Source organism: Chrysemys picta, chromosome 1 (genome assembly GCF_011386835.1).
Source record: "Chrysemys picta bellii isolate R12L10 chromosome 1, ASM1138683v2, whole genome shotgun sequence".
In the NCBI taxonomy this organism is placed as follows: domain Eukaryota; kingdom Metazoa; phylum Chordata; order Testudines; family Emydidae; genus Chrysemys; species Chrysemys picta.
The window spans coordinates 112,333,647-112,354,022 of NC_088791.1; the positions used below are offsets into that span (position 1 = coordinate 112,333,647).

The 20,376-nt window shown below is 39.9% G+C and overlaps 1 protein-coding gene and 1 long non-coding RNA gene across 36 annotated transcripts in view; both read left to right on the forward strand.

Moving 5' to 3' along the window:
* Positions 1–20,376, forward strand: part of CACNA1C (calcium voltage-gated channel subunit alpha1 C) — a 723,794-nt gene that overhangs the window by 248,166 nt on the left and 455,252 nt on the right. The gene's annotated exons all lie outside the window — the stretch shown is intronic.
* On the forward strand, positions 830–19,978 carry LOC135981284 (uncharacterized). Its single transcript, XR_010598230.1, has 2 exons — positions 830–5,053; positions 6,076–19,978. It is a non-coding gene; the product is annotated as an uncharacterized LOC135981284 (long non-coding RNA).

Consider the following 20,376-nt stretch of genomic DNA (forward strand, 5'->3'; position numbering starts at 1 on the left):
CAATCCTTTATTTCAGCCTCACTTCGAAAAAGGCGGTACTTCCTGACGAGGAAGCACCCCAATACCTGTTGGCACACTGTTGTCATGATATTTACCCAAAAGGTGGTATATAATGTATTACTGGAAAACTAATAACTCACCGATCATTAATATTCTTGTGTGATGTGTGGATGGTAAAACCACGAAGAACTTTATAGATATATATGCTGGAAATATGTGACTAAAATATGTTTAAATCAGATACATCAGGTGGAGTTTTCACCAAACAAAGGAAAAAGGCCAACACCTCAAACCAGATGAGGCTAAATTCAGTGGCCTATTCTCTTTCTGCAACCTCTAAAACAAATGATCATTTGCACTGTAAAAATCACCAGTGGGGGACAAGACAGCACAGCATCTACAACAGACAGCATGGCATCAATACCCAGCAGGGAAAAGGAGCTTTGTTTGGGCTTACTTTTCAAAGAATACATTTTAAAGGTTTATGGACTGTATAAAGAAAAGGGAGAGAACCTCATAGTTATCCATTACTGGGCAGATACAAGAGAGCAAGGCTCTTGTACATCTGAGAAAAGTGGATCCTTCAACCAAGGGGGTTAAAGTCGCTGGGAACTCAATATAGGTGAGAAACCTGCTTAGGCAAAGATTGTAACTTGCTTAAATTAAGTTTCAATTTTAGAACAGTATTTTTACTTTTGTTTGTTTGTAACCATTTCTATCCTTACTCCTTTTATTTGGTATCACTTAAGCCTATGACTTTTTGTTGAATAAACTTGTTTTACTTTTACTATAAATCAGTTCAATGCTGTGATTGCGTGGTTGTCAGTTAAATTAAAGAGCTGCAGTGTATTGACTCTTTAAAGGAGCAATGAACTTAATAACTTCTGTGAGTGTTCCAGGGGAGGGCTGGACACTACGGAGGCACACAGTTTGGGGGAAATTTGGGACTGGAGGGCTGTCAGGGATCACACTGCAAAAAGTAACTAGGTGGTGGAAGACAGGATGTGACCTGCATACTTGTTTGCTGGCAGTTGGTGTCAGGGCTGTGAGCCACAGCAGCATGACATTTAAGGCATCCAGAGATGCAGGGCAGGTGGTGACACAGTTCCTTACTGGTCTGGGTTGAACCCCAAAGTGTCGCACTTCCCCAACTCAGAGCCGTTTTGTGAGGTGTGATTAATTCGTAAAGTGCTTTGAATGCCTCAGCTGAAAGGCAGTCTATTAATGCACAGTGTTATTTAAAATATTACAAATACAAAGAGCAGAATATTTCAACTGCTATCTACAGTGAAGATCTGAAGGTTTAGGACTCTTCTTTTGTTAGAAGCCATAATCTTATCACAGAGAATTTAGAACCTTATTCATGGGAGCTCCACCATTAGATTATATTTCCTTTAGATTCAGACTCTTGTTAGAAGCCCATTTCGAGCATTCTGTTTTGGGGTTTACACTATGTTATACCATGATGGTATTGTAATCTAATAATTTGGGATACTAAAAAATATTTGATTTAATATTTGGGATTAGGGCTTGGTATCATTCTGCCAATGGGAGGCTGGGAAGAAAGGTTTGATTTATTATTGCTCTGGAAATTTTGGTATTGGCTAAATGTTCTGGTGTAGTCTTAGCTTTTTGACTGAACTGCACAGTTGCCTCAATGCATGTATCAGTGACTGCCAGTGCATAAGAGACGCTCAGGAAGAAGAAATGAGAAGGAAATATACACTGGTCTACAATTTTTGAGAAGTCGTCTGCTTCAGAGATAAAATGTGCTATTTATTATGTATTTTGATGTGCTGAATTCAAATATGACAATTAAAACAACTGATTGGCTACTGTTTCTAAGATATTTAAGTTTTGACATTTTATGTCTATGTATATTGTGTAGATAGTAGAGTTTTAATCATAAATTAAATCGTAAACCTAGGTCTTTTCATGTGTTTCTGGTTGCTTTACATGATAATATTTCACCTGTCCTGTTTATGTAACACTTTAAAAATCAGCAAAAGGGTTATCTAAATAAAATTTATTATGAAACAAAAGGCAAAAAACTATTAGGTACATAGTTTAGTCCTATTCAGTGTCTACTCGGCACTTCTTGGCTTGTCTCTTGTATTCATTAAATGGAGCATCTCTTGTGACTGTCCAGCAATAGTCTGCAAGCATTGATGGGCTCCATTTGCCCTGATAGCGTTTCTCCATTGTTGCAATGTCCTGGTGAAATCGCTCGCCGTGCTCGTCACTCACTGCTCCGCAGTTCGGTGGAAAAAAATCTAGATGAGAGTGCAAAAAATGTATCTTTAGTGACACGTTGCAACCAAGGCTTTTGTATGCCTTGAGGAGGTTTTCCACCAACAACCTGTAGTTGTCTGCCTTGTTGTTTCCGAGAAAATTTATTGCCACTAACTGGAAGGCTTTCCATGCCATCTTTTCCTTGCCACGCAGTGCATGGTCAAATGCATCATCTCGAAGAAGTTCACGAATCTGAGGACCAACAAAGACACCTTCCTTTATCTTAGCTTCACTTAACCTTGGAAATTTTCCACGGAGGTACTTGAAAGCTGCTTGTGTTTTGTCAATGGCCTTGACAAAGTTCTTTATCAGACCCAGCTTGATGTGTTAGGGTGGTAACAAAATCTTCCTTGATTCAACAAGTGGTGGATGCTGAACACTTTTCCTCCCAGGCTCCAATGACTGTCGGAGTGGCCAATCTTTCTTGATGTAGTGGGAATCTCTCGCACGACTATCCCATTCGTAGAGAAAACAGCAGTACTTTGTGTATCCAGTCTGCAGACCAAGCAAGAGAGCAACAACCAATCGCCACAAAGCTGCCACTGATGTTGGTCATAGTTTATGCACCTCAAAAGTTGTTTCATGTTGTCATAGGTTTCCTTCATATGGACTGCATGACCAACTGGAATTGATGGCAAAACATTGCCATTATGCCGTAAAACAGCTTTAAGACTCGTTTTCGATGAATCAATGAACAATCTCCACTCATCTGGATCGTGAACGATGTTGAGGGCTGCCATCACACCATCGATGTTGTTGCAGGCTACAAGATCACCTTCCATGAAGAAGAATGGGACAAGATCCTTTTGACGGTCACGGAACATGGAAACCCTAACATCACCTGCCAGGAGATTCCACTGCTGTAGTCTGGAGCCCAACAGCTCTGCCTTACTCTTGAGTAGTTCCAAATCCCTGACAAGGTCGTTCAGTTCACCTTGTGTTATGAGGTGTGGTTCAGAGGAGGAGGATGGGAGAAAATGTGGGTCCTGTGACATTGATGGTTCAGGACCAGAAGTTTCATCTTCTTCCTCTTCCTCGTCTGACTCAAGTGAGAATAATTCTGGTGCATCAGGAACCGGCAGTCCTTCTCCGTGGGGTACTGGGCGTATAGCTGATGGAATGTTTGGATAATGCACAGTCCACATTTTCTTCTTTGACACACCTTTCCCAACTGGAGACACCATGCAGAAGTAACAATTGCTGGTATGATCTGTTGGCTCTCTTCAAATCATTGGCACTGCAAAAGGCATAGATTTCCTTTTCCTGTTCAACCACTGGCGAAGATTTGTTGCACAAGTGTTGCAGCATATGTGTGGGGCCCACCTCTTGTCCTGATCTCCAATTTTGCAGCCAAAATAAAGGTGTTAGGCTTTCTTAACCATAGTGGTTATACTGCGCTTTTGTGATGCAAAAGTCACTTCACCACAAACATAGCAGAAGTTATCTGCACTGTTCACACAAGTACGAGGCATCTCTGCTCACTTTGGCTAAACAGAAATGTGTCCCTTTGCAAAATCAAACACTGACAACTAAGAGAGCACGACACTGTATGATTTCTAGAGCTGATATAGGGCAATATGTTCATCAGAGTGATGTAAGCTTCGTTATGATTGCCTCATCCATGACTTCTAGGAATAACATGATGCAATCCATATCATGTATGACGCAATACCAGCTTCAGATTGCATCATTCATTGTTTTGCCCAAAAAGCAAGTACTGTCCAAACCCAGTCATAGATTTATTCATAGATCCAGTCAAAGATGTATTTTAGTCATTTCTGGTTTAAATTGAGATCCCTTCCCTTTATAACTCACTTATCCTCCGCCATTCCCACGTCAAGGGTCGTATATACTGACCCAATAGCATATCTTGAAAACTAGAGCCAATCAACAATTTTAAGCATCATTTTCGTTCTCAGTGACCCAGAATTAGTAAAGTTTGACTACATTTATTTCAGAAGCATTTTGGCTGTAGAGCAGTGTAATCTAATTACATTTTAACACATTTCCAGTTAGCTTTGGGTTGAACATGATTTTTAGTTTTGATTTATTTTGTGCTTATGAATTATGTACTGCAGAAGATTCTGTAAGTATTATTTGTTATTGCTGTTTAGTAATTTTCATCTGACTATAAGACCTACAAACATTTGTAAGATTTTTCCTCTTTGACATTTTTTAGGGTGGGTATGGTATAGTGCTCATTTTTTGCACTAACTTGTGTTATGCTGTAATATGAATTTCTATCATATAGAATTGCCAGGGTAGCTCAATCATGGCCTGTAACACCCTGTTGTTCCAGTCTTGTGACTCGGACACAGCTCTATGAATGCACTCTATGTCCTGATCTCCAAACTCCTCATTTCTGCTATTCTAGATGTGTGTGGTCCACCAGCATCAAGCTCTACTAGTACATGTCATTCCTGATCTCCAGTATCCTTTTCTGTTCCATTTATAACCTCTTGCATAATTTGGCTAACACATTTTAATTTTGACCTGTTTAACATCCTTGCTGTTTGACTCCTGGGCCTTTCTCAAACAGAGGCTGTCAATAGTGCTAAATTCTGCCAAATATGATAGTACAGCTGGGCCTAAGGTACAAAGTATGTATCCAGAACCACTCAGAAAGGACTTCGGTTTGGGCCCATCTCTAGAATGATGGTTTTGTAAAGTGGATACATGGGACTAGGATGAGACTACCCTAGTCCATTTTATTTGCAATCTGCTGTAAGCAAAGATCATAGCACAGATACTAACCATTCTGGTTTGTGCAACGGTTCTGAGATATCTTCTATGGAGCAACAAAAAGTTCCTTAGATGCATTAGCCTATAACCTTTTCAAATTATTGAGCTGAAACTATATTTATATCCTGATTTTCTTGAATGCAGGGATGCTACTGTGAATATACTACTGTGAATATCCACATAAGCAGATTCTAAGATTTCTTATGGAACATAGTACTAACATATGAACCCCCTTGGGTGTGGAGCGCCCAGTTAATCAATTAAATAGCATAATTAAAAATATTTAAAAGTATTAAGGAATTAAAATTACTGTATAATGTATTGTGAGCAGATCTAAATTAATTAAATGCATAATGTAATGTCACATAGATGTACCAGAGATAGTCACAACATTTGGTATTTAAAAGGTTCTTAAATTTAGGAAATAAGGAATCATCATGAAAAATATTGGTTAGAATCTGAAAGTTGGTAAATGACCAATCTCCTGACTTTTTGTCCTGTCTCCAAGAGAATATTAGTGCTTTCAGAGCTCCTAAACCATATATCTGAAGGATAAAACTAGTCTCTAAAATTTCTTTAGGAAAGTAAGGTAAGAAACCAAAGTTGAGACACATTTAACTTCCTATTTTGATTTATTTCTAAACTGGTACATTTTATGAAACTCTGTAATGCACATTTCAGTTGGAGTGAATTCCTTTGATGGGATTTTTTTCCCTAGAGTAGACGTATTAGTTATTATCTTGAAAATCAAATTTGTAACTTCTGACTGGAGAGTTTAGTACATTCATGTTGCTAGAAGCATGTCTTTGAGTGGAAAAAAAGTCATTGCCACCATCCTGGGAAAATTACTAATCTCCAAACAAAGCCCTAAACTACTACTTTTAAAAAAAAGCTTTTGATCAAACAGATTTTTATCTGCGTGTGTTGGTAAGATCATGTCCCTGTATCCAGAGAGCATATATGGTTGTATATCTGCAGTGTGAACAGGCTTGCACATCCAAAACATTTTCTGTTTTCCTGAGGGGTCCTCTGATTCCTGAGATTCAACACACTTGTCCCCTCTTAATTTTCTCCACTAGAGCATGTCATTGTCTGACTGGGTATGGGCTCTCAATGTTTTTTTGTGTTGACATTTCACAAGGGACATCTTGTCAGACGTTATTCCATTGGTGAAATTTGATTGTAGCACACAACTGTATTTATGATTTCTAACTCTCACCACTGAAGAGCCTGTCTGATTGTGGGTAAGCATTGCTTTTTGATGATGTATCTTTAGAGTTGGACAGTTACTAGTGGGCATGATGATCTCTTCCACAAAGAGCTGATGCACCACTGCCTCCTTGGTACCACCAGCCCCGGAGTACTCAACAGAACTCCTTGCTGGCTCAAGGGTAGTTGAACATGAACTTGGATCTCTCAGCCCACTGGCATAATTGCAGAGAATTGTGCTGCGGCTAGAGTATTTGAAATGCTCCAGTGTTTGAGATGTTACTACATAAGTGTTAAGAACAATAACTAGGCAGGGAATAGTCTTCCAACTTGGTTGCTGACGAGGAAAAACCAAAGTTTAGAAAGCCAGGGCTGATGTAGGTGTGTGCCCTTCTGTGGGAAACCTAGTCCCAGTGTGGGATTTCCTGCAGAGAGAACGGAGTCAGAAAATAAGCTAGATCTACCATAACAATGACTACCTAAATGACAATAGGGAACATATAGCACAAGAAAAACACTATTTGTCACTCGTGAATAATATGATTATCCCAAATTCATGCCGATAAAACCTTTATACTGCACCACCCCATGTCTTGGGGTGCTTTAGTTCAACCACAAGATCAGACTAGATAATTATAATGGTCCCTTCTGACCTTAAAAACGGTGGGTAAAATCCTGGCCCCCACTAAAGACAACAATACTCCCATTGATTTCAATATGGCCAGGACATCTCCCTATGAATCTATTTATTATGTATATAAAAATTAGATCTATAGATTTTTTTCCTAGAGAATAATAATGCTTCCCTGCTTTGTAGGGGATCGTGAGGCTTAAATTATTATCATAAAGTACTTTGAGATCCTCAGATGAACAGTATTATTTAAATGGTTAAGAGTTATTTTTAATATGGCAATACTTTAATACTAATATGTAATATGTCTGCCTCAAACATCTAATTGTAACTGGGTTCCCCTCACTGTCACTGTGATCCTCACTGTCTGACACCCTCCACTTGTTTGACACACCCACTTGTTGCATCTTACCTTTATTAGTTCCTTTCCCAAAGAGCTTGCAATCTATCGCCTATGATATGTATACAGTGCCTAGCCCAATGGAGCTCCAATCTTGATCAAGACCTCTAGGTGCTGCTGGACTACAAACAATAAATCAGGGGTCGGCAGCCTTTCAGAAGTGATGTGCCTAGTCTTCATTTATTCACTCTAATTTAAGGTTTCACGTGCCAGTAATACATTTTAACGTTTTTAGAAGGTCTCGTTCTATAAGTCTATAATACATAACTAAACTATTGTTGTATGTAAAGTAAGTAAGGTTTTTAAAATGTTTAAGAAGCTTCATTTAAAATTAAATTAAAATGCAGAGACCCCCGGACCGGTGGCCAGGACCCGGGCAGTGTGAATTCCACTGCGGCACGTGTGCTATAGGTTGCCTGCAATAAATAATAAAAATATTATCATGGTTGAGTAAATATTTATTGAGCTATTTTAAGCTATTGTAGTAATAATATTAAACACTAATATTAACCAACTGTCACAACATTTCTATGAAATAGGTGAGTCAATATTCTTAGTCCTATATCTCAAATGGGGAAATTGAGGCAGAGAAGTTAAGAGACTTGCTCAATGCCATAAGGGGGTTCAGTGACAGAAATAAGACTACAGCTGAAGTTCCTGACTCCCAGTCCTGAGCTCAGTTCACTAAACCATGCTGCATTAGAGACCATTTCACCAGAGTATTCCTCTTTAAATGTGAAGCAGTCACTCTATAAAGTAATTCTCTACCAAATTGCCTGATGCTCTGTTTCTGGATCTCAGACCTTTCACTTCCTAATTAGGTTTGCCTATCCAGCGGTCAGGTTACAGTGGTGTCTGGAGTTCTCTCTCTGGCTTACCACATCCCTCGTTAACATATTAGAGCTGGTTTTAGATTTCTCACACTTTAATTGTATTCAATGAAAGCTGTTTATGTGGAGTCCCAAAATGGATTTGTTTTTGCAGTGCTCCTCCTTTGTTGGATATTAACGTTTAATTACCAAAACGGTCATATTGCCTCATCACTGAAAGAGAGAAGAGCTAAGGGACCTAGTAAATACAAAATTAGATGCACAATCAACCTTTAATCTGGTCATAATGTTGTTACTTAAATATTATTATAACTCCTATCATAAGCTTTGATCTGATAGAATTTGAAATGTTTATACCCAGGGCATCTGGGATAACTTGTTTTTGTGAGCGTGCTAAAGTCAAAATGTCTGAACTAAAGAGATGACTACTCCCAACAAGCTTTATTTGGGACCTTTCTGTGCTTAAGTGGTTGGTCTGCAATGTACTTCCTACAGAATGGGAACTGAGATGGAATCCAAGTTGAATTTAAACCAAGAAAAACAACTTTTCAAGCAATCTTTAATCAGCCAAAAATGTTCCCATGGTTCCAAGGAGCATCTTTCAGTGGGAGCTGTTTTTGAAGCACCACCAGACTTTCTCTTCTGATTTTGGAAAGGAAGGGATGCATAACCAATAAACAGATGCAATATACACTCCAAAAGTAGGGGGACTTCCTGGGGAAAAATAGAGTTTCAGTTCAGTTGGGTTTGTTTGGGGGTTATATATCAATTTAGATTAAGTCAAAGATTGGATGGGGGCTTTCAGTGAGAGTAATATATGGAGGGCAGCAAAGGGAAGTGTGGTGGGTACGCTAGTTTTTAAAGCCTTAAGAAAACCTTGCTGTTTGATTCTACTAGTACCACAATGCTTCACATGGTTTGTAGGCATGCACTCTGGAATATTTTCTGATTTTCAACATTTTGTGTTTATTGTTAACAGCTGTTACCAGATATGATATCTTGTGTTTCATAGAATCATAGAAATGTAGGACTGGCAGGAACCTTGATAGGTCATCTAATCCAGTCTCCTGTACTACAGCAGGATTAATTATTATCTAGAACATCATGACTAGCGTTTGTCTAATCTGTTCTTAAAAACCTCCAATAACAGAGATTCCACAATTTTCCTGTGTAATTTGTTCCACTGCTTAACTACCCTTACAGTTAGGAAGTTTTTCCTAATATCTAACCTAAATCTCTCTTGATGCAATTTAAGACCATTACTTCTTGTCTTGTCCTCAGTGGTTAAGGAGAACAATCTATCACCCTCCTCTTTGTAACAACCTTTTATGTACTTGAAGACTATTATCATGTTCCCCCTCAGTCTTCTCTTCCCTAGACTAAACAAACCCATTTTTTTTTCAATGTTTCCTCATAGGTCATGTTTTCAAGACCTTTAATCATTTTTTTTTTGCTCTACTCTGGACTTTTTCCAATTTGTCAACATTTTTCTTGAAGTGTGGTGCCGGGAACTAGACACAGTACTCCAGTTGCGGCCTTATCAGTTCTGAGTATAGTGGAAGAATAACTTCTTGTGTTTTGCTTCCAACACTACTACTAATACATCCCAGAATGATGTTTGCTTTTCTTGCAACAGTGTTACATTGTTGAAAACTATGTAGTTTGTGATACACTGTGACCCTCAGATCCCTTTCCGCAGTATTCCTTCCTAGGCAGTCATTTCCCATTTTGTATTTGTGCATTTGATTATTCCTTCATAAGTGTAGTACTTTGCAATTGTCCTTATGGAATTCCATTCTATTTACTTCAGACCATTTCTCCAGTTTGTCAAGATCATTTTGAACTTTAATCCTGTCCTTTAAATACTTGCAATCCCTCCCAGCTTGGTATTGTCCTCAAACTGTACAAGTGTACTCTCCATGCCATTATCCACATAATTAATGAAGATATTGAATAGAACTGGGCCCAGGACAGATCCATGCAGGACCCCACTTAATATGCCCTTCCAGCTCAGTTGTGAGCCATTGATAACTACTCTCTGAGTATGGTTTTCCAGCCATTTGTGCACCCATCTTATAGTAGGTTCGTCTAGGCTATCATCTAGTGGTATGATGTTTCAGTGGCAACATTTCATCATGGACTGTGAATCAATTTTTTTAAAAACATTCTATTGCATGAAACATTTTGATATTTTGACTTTTTGTTCTTGATTTGAATGAAAAACATAGTTTGGAATAGCAGAACTTCCTGTGGGACAAGAATTCCAATTTTTGACCACCTCTATTTATTTTTGTTTCACTCCAACTATGTGCTCAGCACTGGACAAATCACAAAAGTTTAAAGAACTGTCTGACATAATTAGATTAAAGTCCAAAGAAAAAACAAAAAAGAAAGAATACACTGGGAAATCCAAAGAAAGGATTTGAATGAGGATAGGTGGTAGCTCAGTGAAGTGACTTCAGAGATATCCCTGAACTGGAATTATGAAACTGAACTCCTGCTCCTTATATTTTGGTGAGAGAACATGGTATGAAAATTTAGATTCTAATTTCTTGGTTAAGCATTATCTCTGTAATGGACTACTTGGAACACTGAGTCCGAGCACCCCTGAACTTTAGAGTTATTTGAAATCTAAACATGAATCTGAAGATTGCTGCTCAAACAACCTTTTGATATGCACCTAAACTTCTAGATACTTATCCAAACCAAATTGAGCATTCTGAGATTTGTGTATCCCTTGAGTCAACTAAATAAGATATTTCAGTGTTCAGTGATCAGACGTCACCATTATTAATGCCACGTGAGCTGAGTTTGCCTCCCACTCTGACTAGATTGCAGTGAAAAAAATAAAATCAAGCAGAATCTGGCTAGGCTGTTTGGTATTAAACTATACAGAGTAGACTGGATGAGTTATCAGAAGCATGCAAACTCCATTCAGATTCCCTTATCCCATTGCCTTGTGAGGTAGGCTGTAGCTTTTGAGGCTGTTAGTGTGTTGATTTTTATGACTATGTTTAATAGCACTTCTGACTTGGGACTTCTCTCCTCAAATACTTGTCAACGCGACCTGTATTTTTTATTAATTAAATTCTCTGAAGTATTCAACTCTTCAGTAGTATTGCTGGGGTAGATGTGAAGCTTTGAGCTAGTCACCAAAAAAGAAACCCAAGCAAATCTGTAATTTACTATGTCCAAATAGCAATGGATGCAACTCCCATTCCTCAAACACATGCTCCCGACTGTGATGGTTTTTGCATGTCATCTTATACTTCCATCATTTATATACCTATGTCATGTTTGCCCATCCTCCTATCCTCTTAAATATATTTTGCTGCTGTCTTTTAAATTTGGCTTGTCTGGGTTAAATTGGACCTATTCTTTCTAGTTCAGGAAATATATGCTGAATGTCTACTTTTTGTACTTGACTCACTGTGGACAGTGAAACAAGTCAAATTAATTTAATTTTCCAGTTCTCTTGCAAAAAGCTGTTGTGATTGCAGTTTCCAGCATTACTGGGATGGGTTTAAATCTCCAGCATACCAGAACTGATTTCATTTTTTAATTACAAGCACATTTCTCTTCCAATAAAGTTGCCTACAAAACTAAAAATTGGGACTAAAATTACTGGACCAAATCCCTTTACAATAAATAATCTTGAAAACATGGGGGGTGGGGATTACTACCTCCCCAAAGAACTGAAGAAAAGATATGGCCCCACAAAGTAACCCTTTTATGAGCAGCCAGTTAAAACCATGTGATCAGTGGTATATGGTTTGTGAGGATTAGATTCAGTTCAGACATTTAGATTAAGGGAATGGTCTTCCAATATATTTCAGAAACAAGATGCTTTATGAATGTTGCAGTCCTATCAGTGTTCAGAATGAGCAGAAGTTCCTGAGAGTTGAGCTAAGCCTCTCTTGTTTTAAACCAGCAGCAAAAGCTGAATTAATAGCACTTCTGAATTAAGAAAATATGATTTCAGCTGAACAAGAAAGCAAGACAAAATGAAATAGACAACAAGGCTGAGATTTTCAAAGCTGCCTAAGGGATTTGGATACCCAGTTCCCATATACACCTCTACCCCGATATAACAGTGTCCTTGGGAGCCAAAAAATCTTACCGCGTTATAGGTGAAACCGTATTATATCGAACTTGCTTTGATCTGCCACAGCACGGACCCCTGTAGAGCTGCTTTACTACGTTATATTAGAATTTGTGTTATATCGGGGTAGAGGTGTATATAGGTGTAGGGGTCTCACTCCTACATTCCTTTCTTCCTAATGTGCTTTTCGCCATGATTCAGATCAGTGCTGCAGGTTTCCAATTGGCTTTCATGGCACTGCAGGATTAGGGGAGTCTGCTTACTGCGTTCCCTTCCCCTTTGGCTCCTGCATTACAAAAGTCCCCTTCTGCTTTCTCATTTCCTCCCTCTACTTTGTTCCCCAGCTCAGACCTGTGCTGTAGCATTGCAGGAGCTCCCTCACTTTTCTCTTATTAATTTGTGTGCTGAGCCCTAATTATAATTTACCAAAATGTTTTTCCATTTTCTATCCATCACGCTGTACATCTATAAAGGAGTGGGTGAGAAGACTTGTCAGTAAGTCACACCTCTTCAATATTTTTGGAACTACATTTTTAGGTGACTGATTCAGATGGACTTTCACTGTCAGAGAATAGAGACATAGCTTTTCCTAGCGTGTATGTTTCTTTCCACCTCAATCATCTTGTCTCTGGAATTTGAATTAAATTATGGGCAGGGTGGATAAAATCAATGATTTTTTTAAAAGATCACATTTTTTTTTAAATTTAAATCAGATTTTTTTGATAAAATGCTTTTTGAGGGAAAAATCTATCTAAAGATAGTTTTAATTAAGATACATTATAGCTTAAAGATATCTCATCATGGAATAGGGATTATAAATTCTAATTTTATATATGAGACAATATATTCATGTAATGTTTAAGAAAAGTTTTGTAAATGAGTTCCAATAGTTCATGGATTAAGGACCCAATTTTATGGGGTTCCAGGGGCTTCTGTATAGATTATTTAGGTTAATCTTTCTATCTACCCAGTGGGACTCGGTGCTCAGTCTAGAAGATACCATCAGAGATGCTTAGTTTTGCAGTTCTCAAACTGTGGATTTGTGTCTCCAGACAGAACATGCTTGTTAACAGCAAAAATATTTTTAAGTAAATAAATAAATATATTGGGGTGAGAAATAACAGACCTCAATCCTATTGTCCCTCTTCAAATTTCAATCCCTTACCTCTCTCTAAAAGTGCAAAGTTTCAAAAAGTTCAATGAATAGAAGATTGTTGGGGGCGGAATAGATCTGGACAAGGAGAAGAAGTCTGGTGATAAATGTGAAAAGGGAGTGAAACTGTTTGAGCAGCATATTCCAGAAGTCTTGAGTTCTTTCTGAGTGTAGCTTTCATTGATTTGAGATCTACCATACCATTTTCTCTTTAGAAGGAAAAACTTATAATGGCAGCAGGCCGTAAAAGAGACCCAGTTTGGAAATATTTTAATGAAGTTCCTCTACTTGTGGGTAAGACAGGCATGCGTGCAAAATGCAAACAGTGCAACTAAGAAATGCAAGGCCTGGTGATGTTCTCCTCCTAATACAGCATGGCAAGAAAATCCTCCAAATATTAATGAATAACCTGTTGAATTGGAGATCACCTTCCAATGACTTCATAAGTATCTGCTTCAATTACCTTTGGTAAATGAAGTAACCAAACAATCATTCCTTTTCTGATATATCTGTAAAACTGATCTGAAAAGTTTTCAAAATAAATCACTTTAAAAATGTATAGTGTGTACCTTCTAAAAATGAAACTTACATCTATCTCTGAGTTGTGAAGAATATTATTAAGGTTATAACAACCAACAATAATGCACTTTTATGTAGCAATCCATTATTAAATCGGGTCTTCCTGACTAGTGATTTAAATCATGATTTAAATCAAATCCACCCTGATTGGTGCCATTCTATGGGCTCAGTCCCGCAAACATTTACCCAGCTGAGTAACTCTACTCATGTGAGTATTCCCATTGAGCTACTCCTGATTTAAGCACCAAGTATTTGCAGGATTCGGCCTTATTATTGTTGATATGGACTCTCCAAATGTAACTCTAGTTATATTGTAACTACTAATGCGTATCTAGTCACAGCAATGAAGTTGAAGTTATTCCATAAACTGCTTATTCAGAGGTGAAAGAACCTGGACAGGGGCTAGAGTACGGCAGAGAATTTACAGTGGAAGGTCAGTGTATGCTGTCATTTAATTTTTTTTAATTACAGGATATTGTCAAGATAAACATGGTGGGCCAAATCTTTCATTCATCTCTCAGGCAAAACTCCTTTTGACTTCAATTTCAAGAAACTGTTCTTTCAATTTATTTTTATAGTCCCTTATCGTTGCCATTGTGTTTGGATTTCCAACATTACAGGGCAATCTTGAACTAGGAAAAAGAATGTTTCCACTTATATAAAAAACATATTAAGGACATATTTCTATTTATATTAAAGTTTTATACCCCTGTGATGCTTTGGGGATTACCCAGACCAGTAAGGGGCTGTGTTACCACCTGCCGTATAACCTTGGGTGCTTCTGTGCTGAGCAGCTTTGGCTTGGAGCCCTGACACCAGGAGCCTGCTCACAGCACAGTGACCTCACCCTGGCTTCCACCAGCCTGGTTACTCCTTGCAGAGTGATACCAACAGCACTTCCAGTCCCGGGTCTCCCCCAAATCATCTACCCTGCAGTGTCCAGTCCCTGTCACTGGACCCCCCATAGAAATTATCAAATTCACTGCCTCTAAAGAGACAGCACACACCAGACTGTTGGTTTGGCTGAAGACCCAATTTCAGTTTAATATACAGCTTTGAGATGATGTTGTAAGCAAACAAGAATAAGGGCTTGTCTGCACTTACCAGAGGATCGATGCTGCGGCGATTGATGTATCGGCGGTCAATTTAGCGGATCTAGTGAAGACCCACTAAATCGACCACTGGTCTCTCTCCCGTTAGCTTCTGTACTCCACCTGATCGAGAAGAGTAAGGAGAGTCGACGTAGTGTGGACCCCACAGTAAGTAGATCTAAGCTACGTCGATTTGAGTTATGCTATTCATGTAACTTAAATTGCGTAGCTTAGATCAACTTTTCCCTTTAGGTGTAGACAAGGCATAAGTTTATTAATAAAGACGATGGGTTTAAATGATTACAGGTAAGAGTGAAAGAGATAGGAAAGGATACAAACAAGACATGCTTTCTAGCAACTAAAATTTAATTCTAGCAACTTACAATCTTTAACTAAACAGTTTCCTTACTTACATCAAGTATCAGTGTCCCTAGTTCTGCAGAGTAGGGGACCCAACTTTCATAGGTTCTAAGAGTGTTATACCCTTTCGTCCCCTTAGTTATGGATGATAAAATGGCATTTTGCTTTTGCTTATATCTTCCCCAAGTTCATTGGCCTGTTTCAAGAGGCAGGAAGGCTTCCTGGAGGTGCAGCCTCCATCTCCCTTTGTGATTATTTGTAGTCATCTTCCCCTATTTGCTTGCCTGATGGCTTTGTTACCTTACTTGTAAATGTGCTTTTCATTGTCTTTGGTCACACCTGGCTTCATTTACATTGGAGACACAGTCAAGTCTGCAAAACAACATTCCTTTGTCTAGGACTGGCTCGCCTTAGACTCTGGTCTGCCAAACACACTTTAGGGACATATTGCCAGCACACGTCTATAATCCTTTATACACCACCTTTACATACATCACACAATAATATTAATGATCAGCATGCTACCAGTTTGCATATGACATCTTACATGTAGGGTTGCCAACTTTCTAATTGCACAAAACCGAACACCCCCTGCCTTGCCCTTTCTCAGAGGCCCCACCTCTGTCCTGCCCCCTCCCAGAGGCCCCACTCCTGCTCACGCCATCCCTCCTTCACTTGCATCTCCTCCGAGATGTAATCTGTGAAATACATCACCTCAGTGCCCTACAATATTTGTTTCTCTGGTCTGATCTTTTCATGGCTCTTCATCTTAGGGAGCTCTACTCCAGACATGCCAAACCTGTGAAAAAAATGCAGAAATTGTGCTTGTTTTTGGCTTAACTGGCTTGTGAGTTGTTTGTTGGCTAGTTTTTGGCAAGTCAGAGGCGGGCCCTTCCTGAGGGACCTGCCGCCAAATTGCCGCCGAAGACCCAGGTGTGCCACCCCTTTCCATTGGCCACCCCAGGCACCTGCTTCCTTTGCTGGTGCCTGGAGCTGGCCCTGGGCAATGGGGGGCGGTGAGGCAAACAGGGGCAAGGGGCAAGCAGGGACAAGGCGGGGAGAGAGTCAGGGGTGCACAGCGGGCCCACCACCGTCCCAGACTGCATGCAGGGGGGATCTAGTCAGATAGAGTGTTGGGGTTCTTAGGGATTGGCTTGTTTTAGCCTTGTTTTGAAACGGGATTAGCTTGTTTTTTGGCTTATTGTGAAAGTCGGGGTGCTTATTTACCACGTGAAAGTTGGCAACTGTGCTCTACTCCCAGTAAGCTGGGGAAATTCCCTTCCTCTAATCTATCCTTCCCTGATACAAAACTTTAGTAAATTCCCACCCAGGATATATATTTCCCCATCCTGTCCATATTTTTCTGTAGTTTGCCTTATCACTTGCTAAATGCTATTTCCCTCAGTCCAAGCACTGAGAGCTTTGTGGACCACTTCCCTTCCCAGGAATTTCACAAATTAGTAGCGTTGCTGTCCAATGAAATATGGAGTAAAAATCTAAGGTCATGTACTACTCTCTGCTTCATATATAACAAAACGAGGTATCTATGAAGATAGAAAGCATGACGGCTCTTCTACAGTTGTCTCCTCTTGCCCCAGATACTGTGTAAGACTCATTTTATCATAAGGCCAAACACAGAAGTGGGGGAATTGCTGAGGAGCAGCCCCTCTCTGTTGGATGTTCCCCGCAGGTCTCGGCTGATTTGTAAGTGGGAACTCACCCAGGAATTTCTGCTAGTTTGACCAGCAGAGAGAGAGACTATAAGGAGGCAACTCTGAGGAGAGGCTTTTTGGTATAGCCATCTGCAGAGACCATACCACTGAAGGAAGGGAGAGAGCTGCAGAGCTCCCTGTACGCACTGCATGTGTCCCAAGTTCCATGCAGATCCTGGACCATCTTGGGGTTTAAGGGTTCAAACTCCCTACCTTTTCCATTCAGGGGTAAACCCTGTCCCCAACCCAGCATGATTGGGAAGAAACTCAGTGAGTGGAAACTCATGGACCCCTAAGCCACTATGCAGGAGAACCTATAAGAGCAGAATATGCCCCCTGTTCTGTTAGTTGGTAAATTTTCCGCTTTCTGTATTTCCCTTACTGAAGCTGCTGGTAGTTCATATGTTAGTAGGCTTTGGCTGTTATCAGATATATGTATTTAAAGGCCTCCCTGTATTTCTGTTTTATGTTTGGTGTATGGAAAACCTATATTTTTCCTCCGCTTCATTCCATTTACAGGTAATCCTTTGTATGGATTGCACTGTGAATGCTAACAACTGAATGCTTGTGTATGCAACAAACGTGGGGGATAACGTACATATTAATCAACACACTGCTTGATTCACTGCTATCTAGTGGCTCTAACAGTGTTAGTGAAAGTATTATTTAGTATACTTCATCAGGAGAACTGTAGCTGCTGAAAGGTAGTGCTAATATGTATGTTTGACCTGAAAATTATAATGTAAAGTGCAGGGCAATGCATGTAGTATAGGCAATTTTTAATTAAAGTCTGTTCACAAAGTATGTAGCTCATTATGATGTGGAAATGCCAAGTTGTCATCTTGTCAATCACACTAAAAGGGTTTCCATCTAACAAAGTAGACCAGTTTAAAAAATATGGTTTATTGAAATTCAATGTCTTTGAATAATTATGTACTAAATGTGGCTGCCATATGAAGGCACACCGCAACGATGGAATCATGCCCAGCAAAGTAAAGCTTCCTGAGTAATGCAGAGTCTTCCAAGGCTAATAGTGCAAGATGAGTACAGTTTGTACAGAGGGAATGCTTGAGGGCAAAGAGGAAGTGGCGTGATATACACTTAAATGGATTGGATGTGTGAAAACACCACAGTCTGGCTTTATTCTGATTTAAAGTATAATTTCTTTCATCTTGCAAACCTAGACATTTTTCATAGCCGTCCATGATTTAGAGTGTGTGTGATTGGATACTAGAAATTTCAATTACATAATATATCTAACACAGGCTTTACTTGTAAACAAATTGTGGTTCCTTGATAGCTCACTAGGAGGTGTGTGACTGAGGTTATAGAATAAATTTAAGATAGTCTAATTCGACCAAGTGTGGTAGAGAGAGAGCTGTAATAATTGCATATTAATAATAATTTGAAAGTATCAGAGTTAATCCATTGCTATTTGCTAAGTAGACACTAAAGAAAATATGTCATTAAAGGTAACTTGCAAAGAAATATAAAATAATCCAATAACTTTGGGTTTACCTGCTGAATTGATAGGCGCCTGTTTGTACAAGGACTCTTAGGAAAGTTAAGACAAGTTAACTAAAGGTGTGAGGTTAAGGCACATAAGTTAAAGCACATTAAACCCTTGTGTGGATGCTCTCATTCAGAGGTACAATGGAGAATTAAGCTGCAGGGAAATAAGACCACTTTACTTACGAATTAGTTAATTCGTCTTAACTTTCTTGAGTATCCCCATGTACCCAAGTCTCAAGTATATGTAGAAAGAGGTATTAATACATCAGTAACTTAAAACATACCCTTTTTTCAGCCCTACATTTCCAAAGTCAGGATCTCTAGGCACTTTTATGTCTCACATTACCATAGTATCGGAGCACCTCACAATTTTAAATAAATTTTATCCTTCGACGCACCTGTGAGGTTAGATGGCACACAGAGATAAAGTGACTTGCCCAAGGTCACACAGGAAATATGTGTCAGATCAGAGAATTTAGGCTGGATCTCCTGAGTCAAGCTATCAGGACTGACTCAAAAGTTTCAGCACTTTTGGCACTTCCTTGACTATAGCTATTACAACCATGAAAGTAATGTTGAATAGAATAAAACAGGAACAGTAGGCTAGATCCTGTCCTGACGGGAAAAAATGGTGGGCGCTGAACATCCACTGGCAGCCCTCCTATCAGCTCCCCCTCTGCCTGCCAGTGCCTCCCACCTGCTGGTGGGCACCATGGATCAGCACCTTCCCCTCCCTCCCCATGCCTCCTACCTGCTGCAATCAGCTGTTTCGCAGCATGCAGGAGGCTGGGGGGGGAGGAGCGAGGATGCAGTGTGCTCGGGGGAGGGGATGGGGGTGGAGTGGGGGGGAAGAGGCAGGGTGGGGTAGGGCCTTGGGGGAAGGGGTGGAGTGGGGGCGGGGCCTGAGGCAGAGCCAGGGGTTGAGCACCCCCCGGCACTTTGGAAAGTCGGCACCTGTTCTTTGATCCTACTTTTGTCCCAGTTAGTTACAGTAGGAGGTGTATTATTATTTTTATTTAAAAAACACTGTTTGATGTCAATATTTTTCATATAGCAAAGCGAATCAGAGGCTTGTGATGGTGAGTGTCAGTTACCAAGCTAACTGCATCTCTCCTGGTTTCTCCAGGCACACCGCCCTCTAGGGCTCAGGCCTCAAGCCATCACCTGCCTCTTGGGGTGGAACCTTATGATTCTCTTACTCGCAGACTAGACCTTGGCTGCAGTCCCCTGTATCCATCATGATTACCTCAGCAGATCTGACTTAGGCTCAGACTTTGCAGTTCTGTTCCCTCCAGGGGAAGGACAGTGGTAATCAGTGACCAAACAGCTTCCATGAAGCAAAGTATCATTTATTTAGAACAAAAATATTTCAGAAAAAACATACCTTAAAAACAATAGAACAGCTTATGTACATGCCTGCCTCTAATGCTTATCTAACCATCTTCCACAGGGGAACCCTGGAAGGAGTAACTCCCTGTAGACTCTTCTGCAGACCCTTCTTCTGCATCACCTTATCTCTCTGTAAGAAATCACTGACACTGCTTGGGCAGCTCCTGGCACCCCCCACCTCATCCCCTTCACAGGAATCAATACACTTTAACTTTTTATAGCATTCAGTACAACTCTCTAGGCCAGTGGTTCTCAAACTAGGGCCACCGCTTGTTCATGGAAAGCCCCTGGCGGGCCAGGCCGGTTTGTTTACCTGCCGCGTCCACAGGTTCGGCCGATCGTGGCTCCCACTGGCCGCGGTTCACTGCTCCAGG